The sequence below is a fragment of the Biomphalaria glabrata genome, chromosome 2 (assembly GCF_947242115.1).
Source record: "Biomphalaria glabrata chromosome 2, xgBioGlab47.1, whole genome shotgun sequence".
NCBI lineage: Eukaryota > Metazoa > Mollusca > Gastropoda > Planorbidae > Biomphalaria > Biomphalaria glabrata.
In genome coordinates this window covers 60263356-60276768 of record NC_074712.1, presented here as the reverse complement: position 1 = coordinate 60276768, position 13413 = coordinate 60263356, and the positions used below count along the sequence as shown (strand labels likewise).

General features: G+C 38.3%; 1 protein-coding gene across 2 annotated transcripts in view; it reads right to left on the bottom strand.

The window, feature by feature from the left end:
• The window catches only part of LOC106062042 (uncharacterized), a 30546-nt gene extending 18475 nt beyond the window's left edge, over nucleotides 1-12071 (bottom strand). The window contains exon 1 of one of the 2 annotated variants that reach the window (XM_056021748.1): nucleotides 11772-12071. The gene's annotated coding sequence lies outside the window, so the exon portion shown is untranslated. The remainder of the gene's footprint in view (nucleotides 1-11771) is intronic. The other variant, XM_013220406.2, reaches the window with a different exon arrangement.
• Nucleotides 12072-13413: the final 1342 nt, after the last annotated feature.

The window sequence follows — 13413 nt, the reverse complement described above, 5'->3', positions numbered from 1 at the left end:
TAAACCTTTTAGGGGGGGGGGGCGGTCCTACTTTAATGGAGAAATCATAGTTTGTGAACAAAATTAGTTGAATTAATATATAGATTTATATTATGTCGCTCGCCTTCTTGTATCTTGGCCGTTTCGGTGAGGTTGGGGGAGGGGGAAATTGCATGTACTGCCCTTCCCACTCTAGCCCTCTGAGTGGGGGGGGGGCGGTCCTATTTTTATGGAGAATCATAGTTTGTAAACAAAATTAATTGAATATCTATATAATATAAACTACATATTGATATGTGGACTCATTGTATATTATGTCGTACCACACTCTAATCTCAAATTTCCTTTCCCCCATCGGACAAACCAATACTTTTTCTTTTTGTATTACAGTTAGGAAATTACAAAACAAAAACATCTGTCACTAATATAATTTATATATATAATAAATTAAATTCTTATATCGAGTCGCCACACCCCTATTCTTTAATGCCAAATGCAATCTTTAGCAGAAATTATTAAAGAAGCGAGGATTAATCGTTTTCACTCTACCGCCCCTCCCATTTCCAGACATAGTTTATGTAATTTCACATGAATTTATCATAACTATTTTAAGAAAGACTTTGCAATCAAAAAATTAGAATTCAAACGAAATTTTTCAGTATAAGAGTCACGATTGAGATGAGTTCTAAACCCAAATCATTTTTTCATAGTCGCCTTTTTCTAACCTTTACTCAATCTGATATTTTTCTAGTTAAATAAATTTGGGACTATAACTCACAATTTATACTTTTATTGAATATTATTTATCGAATAATTTTTTTTTGGCGGAGATCCTGAAAGCCAAAATCTAAATATGTGGGGTATCTTATCTTTTCAAGGAACAAATCGGATTTTTTGCAATGTATTAAGGGCCTATAAATTCATATTAGAATATTTTTCAAGTACAACATTATTCAAAAGGTCCTTTTTTAATAGTATGAATAATGAGTTTTAGGTCAGGAGAATGCGTTTCTTCTGTGAAGTATGCAAGAAAACTCTTTTGGCGGCGGGGCTTCGCCCCGAACTCCATTGATGAATAATGAGCTGTAAATGTAAGGAGAATATTTTTCTGCAGTGAAAAAAGCAAGAAAACGCTTTTGTCGTCGGGGCTTCGCCCCGAACTCCATTGATAAATAATGAGTTGTAGATGTCAGGAGAATGCGTTTCTACAGTGAAGAATGCAAGAAAACGCTTTTGGCGGCGGGGCTTCGCCCCGAACTCCATTGATGAATAATGAGCTGTAAATGTCAGGAGAATACTTTTCTGCACTGAAAAAAAGCAAGAAAACGCTTTTGTCGTCGGGGCTTCGCCCCGAACCCCACTTGAAAACCTTATAGCGATGCCCCAGTTGTTTTGTTTTTCACCAAAGGTTGAGAAATTCTGCTTTTAAAAAAATTCTCATATATATATATATATATATATATATATATATATATATATATATATATATAATATATATATATATATATATATATATATATATATATATATATATATATATATACGCACGTTTATGCATAGGGTTAGGGTTTACTGGGCATTAGGGTTAGGGTTTGGAAAAAAATCGCCCCCCCCCACTCAAAAGTTCTGGATCCGCCAGTGCTCGTGTTTCAGCAGACGATGACTTTGATATTTTTCTTTTCCTGTCCATCCTTTTAGAATCCTTTAGTCAGTCTTTGTTAAAGGTCGAAGAAGAGAAGGTATCAACAAAAAGGTGTCAGAAGCAAAAAAATCTGAAATATTTGTGAAACGAAACAATGTCCACACTAGCTTAAAGATAGATTTAAGCGTGAGGTAGGAAAAAAATAGAATAAGTAGGAAGAGGAGTCATTTTGGTAAGATTTAGGCAGAAATATTAATAAATGTGTGGTATATGTAGAGACATGCAAGGGCAGATGAAGAAATTTTTAAGGGGGGGGGGGCGATTTTTCCCAAATTAGAGCCCTAAACCCAGTAAACCTTATAATATAATATAATAGCTCAGGCAACCCATTCCATGCCCAAATAGCACTAGGGAAGAAGGAGTATTTGTACAAATTTGTCCTAGCATATGGAAAGACACAAATATAAAGGCACATGTCTGAGCTAGCCAGGAAAACCTGTGACTTGGCAGAATTTAGGTCATTGGTTAATATGCATGACTAAATGCATGGGGCGCGTGGGACGTAATCATCTTCTTTTTTGAAGTAACGTCTGTATTATATAAGATAGGTATATATTAAAAGTGAGATTTCAAATCTGTAAGGGAAAGAATCTAACCCAAAGACTGAAGTAGAGTGATGGAACTTGAACAAAGGAGAAACATTACAATAACGGCAGATAAAGGGAAGGCATAGAAAGCAAGTCTTTGAACAGAGTTATGAACGTAGTCAAGTGCTTCACAAAAGTACGACCACAGACCTATATAATATATACATATAATATATATAGGTCTGTGAGTACGACCTAATTATTGACATCCCAGATAGCAAGCAACGGAAAGAAAAACAAAGAAGCGGAATGCGGCATTGGTTTTGTTTCGCTGCCTCGGTAATCTAAAAACAAAGATTTGGCAATCGTCTGCTTGCGAAACACAGCAAGATAAGATTTTTTTTTTCTTCTGATTTACATAGCGTGTTATTGTAATGAAAATAAAAACAATTATAGCCAAATGCCAAATATAACAAAATCATAGAAACAGCATGCCAAATATTGAATCTAGGACAACATATAAAATAATCTAATCTGTGCATAGTGGCCAAGTACTATGAGATTGGTTATTTATCTCATGTTAGCTTATAGTAATTTGACAATGTTTGATAATGCCATTTTTTCCATAGAAAATGTGTTGAGTACCCATATCAAATCTTGCAATCTTTAGGGCAGATGATGTTAAAAGTCATCTTTTTCTATGACCAAACTGTTGACGGGGGTGTCATGTGGCTAGCACAACGACCAACCAAGATTCGAACCCGTTACTCCTCGGTTTGGAAGCCAAACGCTTTATCACTCTACCACCACGCACCGTTTTTTTTTCTATAGAAGATTTGAAGTGAATAGAGGAACAGAATAAATTATGAAAACAAAAGAGTACAGTTTTCGTAAATAATAGAACACAAAAAAAAAGGCATATCTCTCAAAACTGTAAGAATTATTTCTTTTCTCGATATCAAACAAAATTAATTAATTACCAATGTTTAATTAACTACTTGGGTAATTTTTTTAAAATTGATGCGTGTGTTGACTTTGATAATAAATAATCGTGCCAAGTTTCAACTTGATCCGAGAATGGGATGTGGGAGAAATAACGTGTATCAGACAGACAGAGTGAGTTAAAAAATAAGAGAGTACTTAGCAGACGTAAGTGTATTAACAGAGAGAAACTGAAGAGAATAAAACACTTGTTTGACAACGTGTGAACCAAGAAGGGAAAGAAACTTCCTTTGCTTAAAACCTGTCTGGTTCTCAGAATGAAGTTAATTTCCTGAACGTACAACAGACATAGACTACTTCTCCGGCTACTTCTCCGACTAGATCTCCGGCTACTTCTCCAACTACTTCTCCAACTACATCTCCAACTACATCTCCAACTACTTCTCCAACTACTTCTCCAACTACTTCTCCAACTACATCTCCAACTACTTCTCCAACTACTTCTCCAACTACTTCTCCAACTACTTCTCCAACTACTTCTCCAACTACATCTCCAACTACTTCTCCAACTACATCTCCAACTACTTCTCCAACTACATCTCCAACTACATCTCCAACTACATCTCCAACTACTTCTCCAACTACTTCTCCAACTACTTCTCCAACTACTTCTCCAACTACTTCTCCAACTACTTCTCCAACTACTTCTCCAACTACATCTCCAACTACATCTCCAACTACTTCTCCAACTACATCTCCAACTACATCTCCAACTACTTCTCTGACTACATCTCCAACTACTTCTCTGACTACATCTCCAACTACTTCTCTGACTACATCTCCAACTACTTCTCTGACTACATCTCCAACTACTTCTCTGACTACATCTCCAACTACTTCTCTGACTACATCTCCAACTACATCTCCAACTACATCTCCAACTACTTCTCCAACTACTTCTCCAACTACTTCTCCAACTACTTCTCTGACTACATCTCCAACTACATCTCCAACTACATCTCCAACTACTTCTCCAACTACTTCTCCAACTACTTCTCCAACTACTTCTCCAACTACATCTCCAACTACATCTCCAACTACTTCTCCAACTACTTCTCCAACTACATCTCCAACTACATCTCCAACTACATCTCCAACTACATCTCCAACTACATCTCCAACTACTTCTCCAACTACTTCTCCAACTACATCTCCAACTACATCTCCAACTACTTCTCCAACTACTTCTCCAACTACTTCTCCAACTACTTCTCCAACTACTTCTCCAACTACTTCTCCAACTACATCTCCAACTACATCTCCAACTACTTCTCCAACTACTTCTCCAACTACATCTCCAACTACTTCTCCAACTACATCTCCAACTACTTCTCTGACTACATCTCCAACTACATCTCCAACTACTTCTCCAACTACTTCTCCAACTACATCTCCAACTACATCTCCAACTACATCTCCAACTACATCTCCAACTACATCTCCAACTACTTCTCCAACTACTTCTCCAACTACATCTCCAACTACATCTCCAACTACATCTCCAACTACTTCTCCAACTACTTCTCCAACTACTTCTCCAACTACTTCTCCAACTACTTCTCCAACTACTTCTCCAACTACTTCTCCAACTACTTCTCCAACTACTTCTCTGACTACATCTCCAACTACATCTCCAACTACTTCTCCAACTACTTCTCCAACTACTTCTCCAACTACTTCTCCAACTACTTCTCTGACTACATCTCCAACTACATCTCCAACTACTTCTCCAACTACTTCTCCAACTACTTCTCCAACTACTTCTCCAACTACTTCTCTGACTACATCTCCAACTACATCTCCAACTACATCTCCAACTACATCTCCAACTACATCTCCAACTACATCTCCAACTACTTCTCTGACTACATCTCCAACTACATCTCCAACTACATCTCCAACTACATCTCCAACTACATCTCCAACTACATCTCCAACTACATCTCCAACTACATCTCCAACTACATCTCCAACTACATCTCCAACTACATCTCCAACTACATCTCCAACTACATCTCCAACTACATCTCCAACTACATCTCCAACTACTTCTCTGACTACATCTCCAACTACATCTCCAACTACATCTCCAACTACATCTCCAACTACATCTCCAACTACATCTCCAACTACTTCTCCAACTACATCTCCAACTACATCTCCAACTACATCTCCAACTACTTCTCCAACTACATCTCCAACTACTTCTCCAACTACTTCTCCAACTACTTCTCTGACTACATCTCCAACTACTTCTCTGACTACATCTCCAACTACATCTCCAACTACATCTCCAACTACTTCTCCAACTACTTCTCCAACTACTTCTCTGACTACATCTCCAACTACTTCTCTGACTACTTCTCCAACTACTTCTCCAACTACTTCTCCAACTACTTCTCCAACTACTTCTCTGACTACATCTCCAACTACTTCTCTGACTACTTCTCCAACTACTTCTCCGACTACTTCTCCAACTACTTCTCTGACTACATCTCCAACTACATCTCCAACTACTTCTCCAACTACATCTCCAACTACATCTCCAACTACATCTCCAACTACATCTCTGACTACATCTCCAACTACATCTCCAACTACTTCTCCAACTACATCTCCAACTACATCTCTGACTACATCTCCAACTACATCTCCAACTACTTCTCCAACTACATCTCCAACTACTTCTCCAACTACATCTCCAACTACATCTCCAACTACATCTCCAACTACTTCTCCAACTACATCTCCAACTACATCTCCAACTACATCTCTGACTACATCTCCAACTACTTCTCTGACTACATCTCCAACTACTTCTCCAACTACATCTCCAACTACATCTCTGACTACATCTCCAACTACTTCTCCAACTACATCTCTGACTACATCTCCAACTACTTCTCCAACTACATCTCCAACTACTTCTCTGACTACATCTCCAACTACTTCTCCAACTACATCTCCAACTACATCTCCAACTACATCTCCAACTACTTCTCCAACTACATCTCTGACTACATCTCCAACTACATCTCCAACTACATCTCCAACTACATCTCCAACTACTTCTCCAACTACATCTCCAACTACATCTCTGACTACATCTCCAACTACATCTCCAACTACTTCTCCGACTACTTCTCCAACTACATCTCCAACTACTTCTCCGACTACTTCTCCAACTACATCTCCAACTACATCTCCAACTACTTCTCCGACTACTTCTCCAACTACATCTCCAACTACATCTCCAACTACATCTCCAACTACATCTCCAACTACTTCTCCAACTACATCTCCAACTACATCTCCAACTACATCTCCAACTACATCTCCAACTACATCTCCAACTACATCTCCAACTACTTCTCCAACTACATCTCCAACTACATCTCCAACTACATCTCCAACTACATCTCCAACTACTTCTCCAACTACATCTCCAACTACATCTCCAACTACATCTCCAACTACATCTCCAACTACTTCTCCAACTACTTCTCCAACTACTTCTCCAACTACATCTCCAACTACTTCTCCAACTACATCTCCAACTACATCTCCAACTACATCTCCAACTACATCTCCAACTACTTCTCCAACTACATCTCTGACTACATCTCCAACTACTTCTCCAACTACATCTCTGACTACATCTCCAACTACATCTCCAACTACATCTCTGACTACATCTCCAACTACATCTCCAACTACATCTCTGACTACATCTCCAACTACATCTCTGACTACATCTCCAACTACATCTCCAACTACATCTCTGACTACATCTCCAACTACTTCTCCAACTACATCTCTGACTACATCTCCAACTACTTCTCCAACTACATCTCTGACTACATCTCCAACTACATCTCCAACTACATCTCTGACTACATCTCCAACTACATCTCTGACTACATCTCCAACTACATCTCCAACTACATCTCCAACTACATCTCCAACTACATCTCTGACTACATCTCCAACTACTTCTCCAACTACATCTCTGACTACATCTCCAACTACATCTCTGACTACATCTCCAACTACATCTCCAACTACATCTCCAACTACATCTCCAACTACATCTCCAACTACATCTCCAACTACTTCTCCAACTACATCTCCAACTACATCTCCAACTACATCTCCAACTACTTCTCCAACTACATCTCCAACTACATCTCCAACTACATCTCCAACTACATCTCTGACTACATCTCCAACTACATCTCCAACTACATCTCCAACTACATCTCCAACTACATCTCTGACTACATCTCCAACTACTTCTCCAACTACATCTCTGACTACATCTCCAACTACATCTCCAACTACATCTCTGACTACATCTCCAACTACTTCTCCAACTACATCTCTGACTACATCTCCAACTACATCTCCAACTACATCTCTGACTACATCTCCAACTACATCTCTGACTACATCTCCAACTACATCTCCAACTACATCTCCAACTACTTCTCCAACTACATCTCTGACTACATCTCCAACTACATCTCCAACTACATCTCTGACTACATCTCCAACTACTTCTCCAACTACATCTCTGACTACATCTCCAACTACATCTCCAACTACATCTCTGACTACATCTCCAACTACTTCTCCAACTACATCTCTGACTACATCTCCAACTACTTCTCCAACTACATCTCTGACTACATCTCCAACTACATCTCCAACTACATCTCCAACTACATCTCCAACTACATCTCCAACTACTTCTCCAACTACATCTCTGACTACATCTCCAACTACATCTCCAACTACATCTCTGACTACATCTCCAACTACATCTCCAACTACTTCTCCAACTACTTCTCTGACTACATCTCCAACTACTTCTCCAACTACATCTCCAACTACATCTCCAACTACATCTCCAACTACATCTCCAACTACATCTCCAACTACATCTCCAACTACTTCTCCAACTACATCTCCAACTACTTCTCCAACTACTTCTCCAACTACATCTCCAACTACATCTCCAACTACATCTCCAACTACATCTCCAACTACATCTCCAACTACTTCTCCAACTACATCTCCAACTACTTCTCCAACTACTTCTCCAACTACATCTCCAACTACATCTCCAACTACATCTCCAACTACATCTCCAACTACATCTCCAACTACTTCTCCAACTACATCTCCAACTACTTCTCCAACTACTTCTCCAACTACATCTCCAACTACTTCTCCAACTACTTCTCCAACTACATCTCCAACTACATCTCCAACTACATCTCCAACTACATCTCCAACTACATCTCTGACTACATCTCCAACTACATCTCTGACTACATCTCCGATAACTGAAACTTTGAAAAAAAAAAAAAATTGAAACTCACTCACTAGCAGCCTGAGTACCAGGTGGTTGATTACAAAGATACAAATCACCTGGTGGTGGTATCGCTCTAGCACGCGAAGGTTTTTAACCCAGTTTGTGACACAGTTTAGAACTGTAATACTATTTTTTTTTTAAATAAAAGCGTTCCTATAGATGCGTGCCTGGTTAAGTTACTTTATATTTTGTCTGAATATGTTGATGCTGAAGATGCTGCCATCTGAGACTGTGTAAACTCATTTCTTGTAGATTTTTTTCTCAATCCTTTAACTGACCTTTTTAATTTGTCATCTTCTAGCCTACAAAGTACGACTATCTAGTGCAGTATGTCATCTTCTAGCTTAGAAAGTCGCTTCTAGTGCAGTAGGCTTTCACAACTGATTTATTGAAAAGCATTCAATCAATGTTCTATCAAAATCAAAACCGCTCGCTTTCACTGGACCAGGAATTCATGCATGACAGAGGAAAGGTAACTCTAACTGTACTGACGAGTGACAGCCGACTATAGAACATTCATTTCTGGCAGTGAAGACTTAACTCCCACTCTCTCTCTCTCTCTCTCTCCTTCTCTCTCTCTCTCTCTCTCTCTCTCTCTCTATCTGTCTGTGTGTGTGTGTGTGTTGTGGGGGGAGGTTCTTGAACTAAGATCGTAAAGCAGGCCCTTGACGTCATAGCGCTAGACAGGTAGTGGCAGTAACAATACCTGTTATGACAACTGTATTGATCTACAAGTCCTATACCTGTTACTAACATTAGACATTCCCCTTAACTCTCTCTCTCTCTCTCTCTCTCAGTAAAAAAAAATCGTTACTAAACTAAAACATTTAACATGAAGTGTTTTCTTTTTTTTTTAATCCATATATCAAACTATTTACATTTTTTGTTTGCTTGCTTGCTTAAACGTAACTTTAAAATTCTAACAAGAAAAACTTTTTGAAATACTTAAAAAAAAAAAAAAAAAAAAACTACTCATTCATTGAGTGTAATTGTATCCGTTAATTTGGATCAGTTATGTTATTATATTAATGTACAACTTACTCATAATAAATATGTGTGATTAGAAATATTTTTGCGCCCCCCGAAATGGGAAAAGACGCTATTAGTATTGTGTGAAACGTCTGTCCGTCCGTCCGTCCACTCCCGTTTAGATCTCGTAAACTAGAAAAGATTGTGAAAATCCAACATTAATTTAGCAAAAAAGTAGCCCCTTGCATCTGAACTTTGAATGGACTAAAATATGATGTCGGATTTTGAAATATTGAAACCTGCGTTTTTACCTGCCTGTGTGGACCATTTTCGATGGCTGATTGTGAGTCTGTGTTTCCACACAAATTGTCTTTGTAACCTTGTTAACAATTTTTTTGTTTAGCTTTTAGCTTTCTCATCGCGCCAGGATCCTATTGTATGTACCTTTTGAGAAAGGGGAGTGAAGAAAGGGGTACCTTTGTAACTGCTTACATGATCTTTTTTTATGCATACAAAAATAGTCATTAAGAGTTCAAGAGTCCTCTAGGGGACTAATTCAACTTATTCCACCCCCATCTGTGAAGTACGAGTACTTTCCCTTGTTCAAGATACCGAACAAAACAATTAGTTAAAGTGAATTAACTAATTGGTTAATTTAATTATTTTTTAAAATGATTCTTATGTTGTCAGGTAAAAGAAATAATTGTGCAAAATTTCAACTTGATCCGAGATTGGGTGTGGGTGAAATAACGAGTGCAACATTTTTACTAGACAGACAGACGGACAGACGGACAGAGTGAGTAGAAAAGATATGACTATGTTTGTTAAGCTTAACATTCAAAACAGATCCCCCCCTTTTTTTTTGTTGGTGGCAGTATACAATCATTAGGTTGGGTGTGCATCCTTAAGGGTTCTCAGCTTCTTTAAAGAAAGTAAATTACAACATAAAACATTCTAGTTACTTATTCGCAACGTTTTTGCGTCCAGGCTAGCAACTAACTATAGTGCTTTAGTCTTTAATCGGCCTCCACAGCTACTGAAATAACAGAAACATTTTTCGTGTTTTCGTCTTAAATCGGCCTTCACAGCTAAACTTAAGGGCTAGGCCAGTGTTTCTCAAACTTTTACCAGTGGCGCCCCTCCCTAAAACAAAAAAGAAAACAAATTGTTTCGCTCCCTCCTTCCTTTACCAGATGGGATTGGGGAGTGTTTTTTAGAGTTTAATGAAAAACAACAACTTACAGACATACAATAAAAACACAATTTTCCAGTTTTTTATTTGCTTAAATTTTTACGATATGTTTAGAATCTAAATTTACATAAAGTTCATTAAAACTAGTCCGTGTATATTTTGTTTAAAATCGGCCCTGTGTGGCCGCGACAAGTTGTCTAGCTTAACACGAAGATGTACACATCTTGTCACGGCCACACAAGGCCTCACTCTTAAAAGGGGGCTTCCATAATTAAAAAAAAAATTAAAAACTCTAAGAAAATATGCATACTAAATTAAAAAAAAAAAAATTCAAGTAAACCTATTATATTTCTTTCTTTACAAATGTGACATGCTTTTAGATTTACTAATAGTAGTTTAGGCCTATATGTGTTTAGATGTGTTTATATTATTATGCGCTTTTATGCTAAATCTTGACGCTGATATGGGCTTCCATAAAAGTCCTCCCCTGTCTGAAGTCCGGCACTGCTTGTGCATAAACGCTTGCGTGATTTCTTTCGCTTATAATGCCGTCAGTTTAGAGTTAATCCACTTCTACTTACAGAATGTACACTTTCTTTCGTTATTTAGAAAAATATTTCGCATTTACACTAACGGCCCTTTTTAAAGCAAGTAGCCAAGACGCCCAATAACAGACTAATGAGTAGGCCAATTAGTGAGTTTACTGTCAGTGTGCATAAGATAGATCTATAGGGTCTAACACAGCGGTTCTCAACCTTTTAAGTTCGGCGACCCCTTTTTACAATTCTTCACTTTGCCGCGACCTCCCCCCCCCCCTTTACACACACACAGCAATAGAAGAGTAGACAACAACAATCCATATTTTCGATGGTCTTAGGCGACCCCTGGCAAATCGTCAATCGACCCCCAAAGAGGTCGCGACCCACAGGTTGAGAACCCCTGGTCTAACAGAGCGTCATCTGCCTTAGAAGAAAGAAAGCATGATACTTGATTGTAAAATTTTAATGAATTTGTTTGGTTTACCTGATTTTCACAGAATTTACACTAATCCAATTCAGCAAAACAGATAAGGGCTTAGGTTATGCCCTAACATAGTTGAAAAGTCACATAGAGTGGTGTGATCCTATGTAAAGATCTACATGAGTAGACTATATAAGTGATTGTTATTTAGTATGCAGCACAGCACTTATAAAGTAGGTCAAAGGTCATTCTTTATAAACTGAAATTAAAGTATGCTGTTCAACTTTCGAGTAGCGTACAGCCAACAGTCTAGCGTTGGTAAATAGTCGATTGACTAGCTACGTCATTGCGATCTATTTAGGCATTACGGCGCTCTGCCAAATTTTAAACAGCAGCAGACGATTAATTTATTGGCATACATTTTTCACCGAAGAGGCTAGAGAGCGATTGGATTCGTTAAATACCGCCACTTCTAAGAACCACACACTAAACTGGTCACATGTTGTACAAAAGTATTATTAACTGCAAGTTTTGCATCGAAAATTATTTTTTTTTCGCAATACATTTAGATATCTAATCCTAGATCTAGACAATATGTTCGCGAAAACAGACATCTCTCAATATAGTCTTACATGGGCGTAGCCAGGATTTTTTTCGGAGGTGGGGGGTTTGGGGGGGATTTTTTTCTCCCCTTTGGCTACGCTCATTTAGCATTTTGAGTGCTTAATGTCAGTGGCGTAGCTAGGGTGGGGGGATGAGGGGGGAGAAGCGCAAGATCATTTGGGGAGGGGGTTGAACCCCAACCCCCCCCGGCTACGCCCATGCAGTCTTATTTAATTTGGTTGATCATGACAGCGATAGTGGATCCAAACTTGAGAAGCTTTAAGTAGACAGCTTTTAGAATGATTACTTAAACACAATAATTTATAATTTACAAAAGTTCATTAAAAACAATGGTAAACGTATGTTTATAATAACCCAGTGTTTCTCAAACCTTTAGTAGAACCCTCCCCCGCCACCCATTCCAAGTCATCTAAGAATGTGGACGAGCATGTTTAGTCCCCCCCCCCCCCGGCATGGTCCGGCAGTGTTTTACAAAATGTAATTAAGATTAAAAAGAAACTTTATTTTTTTATCCAATTTTCCGTTACTTTATCAGTATATTGAGAATCCAAATTTAACTCTTTCTCTCCTAACTGACGATACCAGCGTTGATTCCACCAGAATGTGGTAGATAATTACGGAGAGAAAGAGTTAAGTTATTCAATGACATCTTCTGTCTCCAAAGAAAATGGGTGCGCCCAGATAATTTACTTAATAAATGCTCATTAAAACTAATCCGTTGTTGTTTTTTTCGGAAATAAGCCTAAGGTATCGTAGAAAATTTTAAAGTGATTTAGTAGCCTTGAAAAGTTTCTTTACGCAGTTAGTGGAATGACAAAAGATGATCACCCCTCCCCAGCTAAGGTTGAGTCTATCATCATAATCCTTAATCATCTCTACCTCTCCTCCCCTGAACCCAGTGACGTCTATATTTTATCATGACTCTTAACCCGTGTGCTTTTTTTTCCCCCAAATTTGTCAGCTTTTCTTTGAAATAATGAAAATACTGTTAAAATCGTTGTAGTTAGTATTTTTAATAACCTCACCATGAGGTCACACATAAAATTAACCTCAATTACCGTACCATACTTTCCAGTGCCTA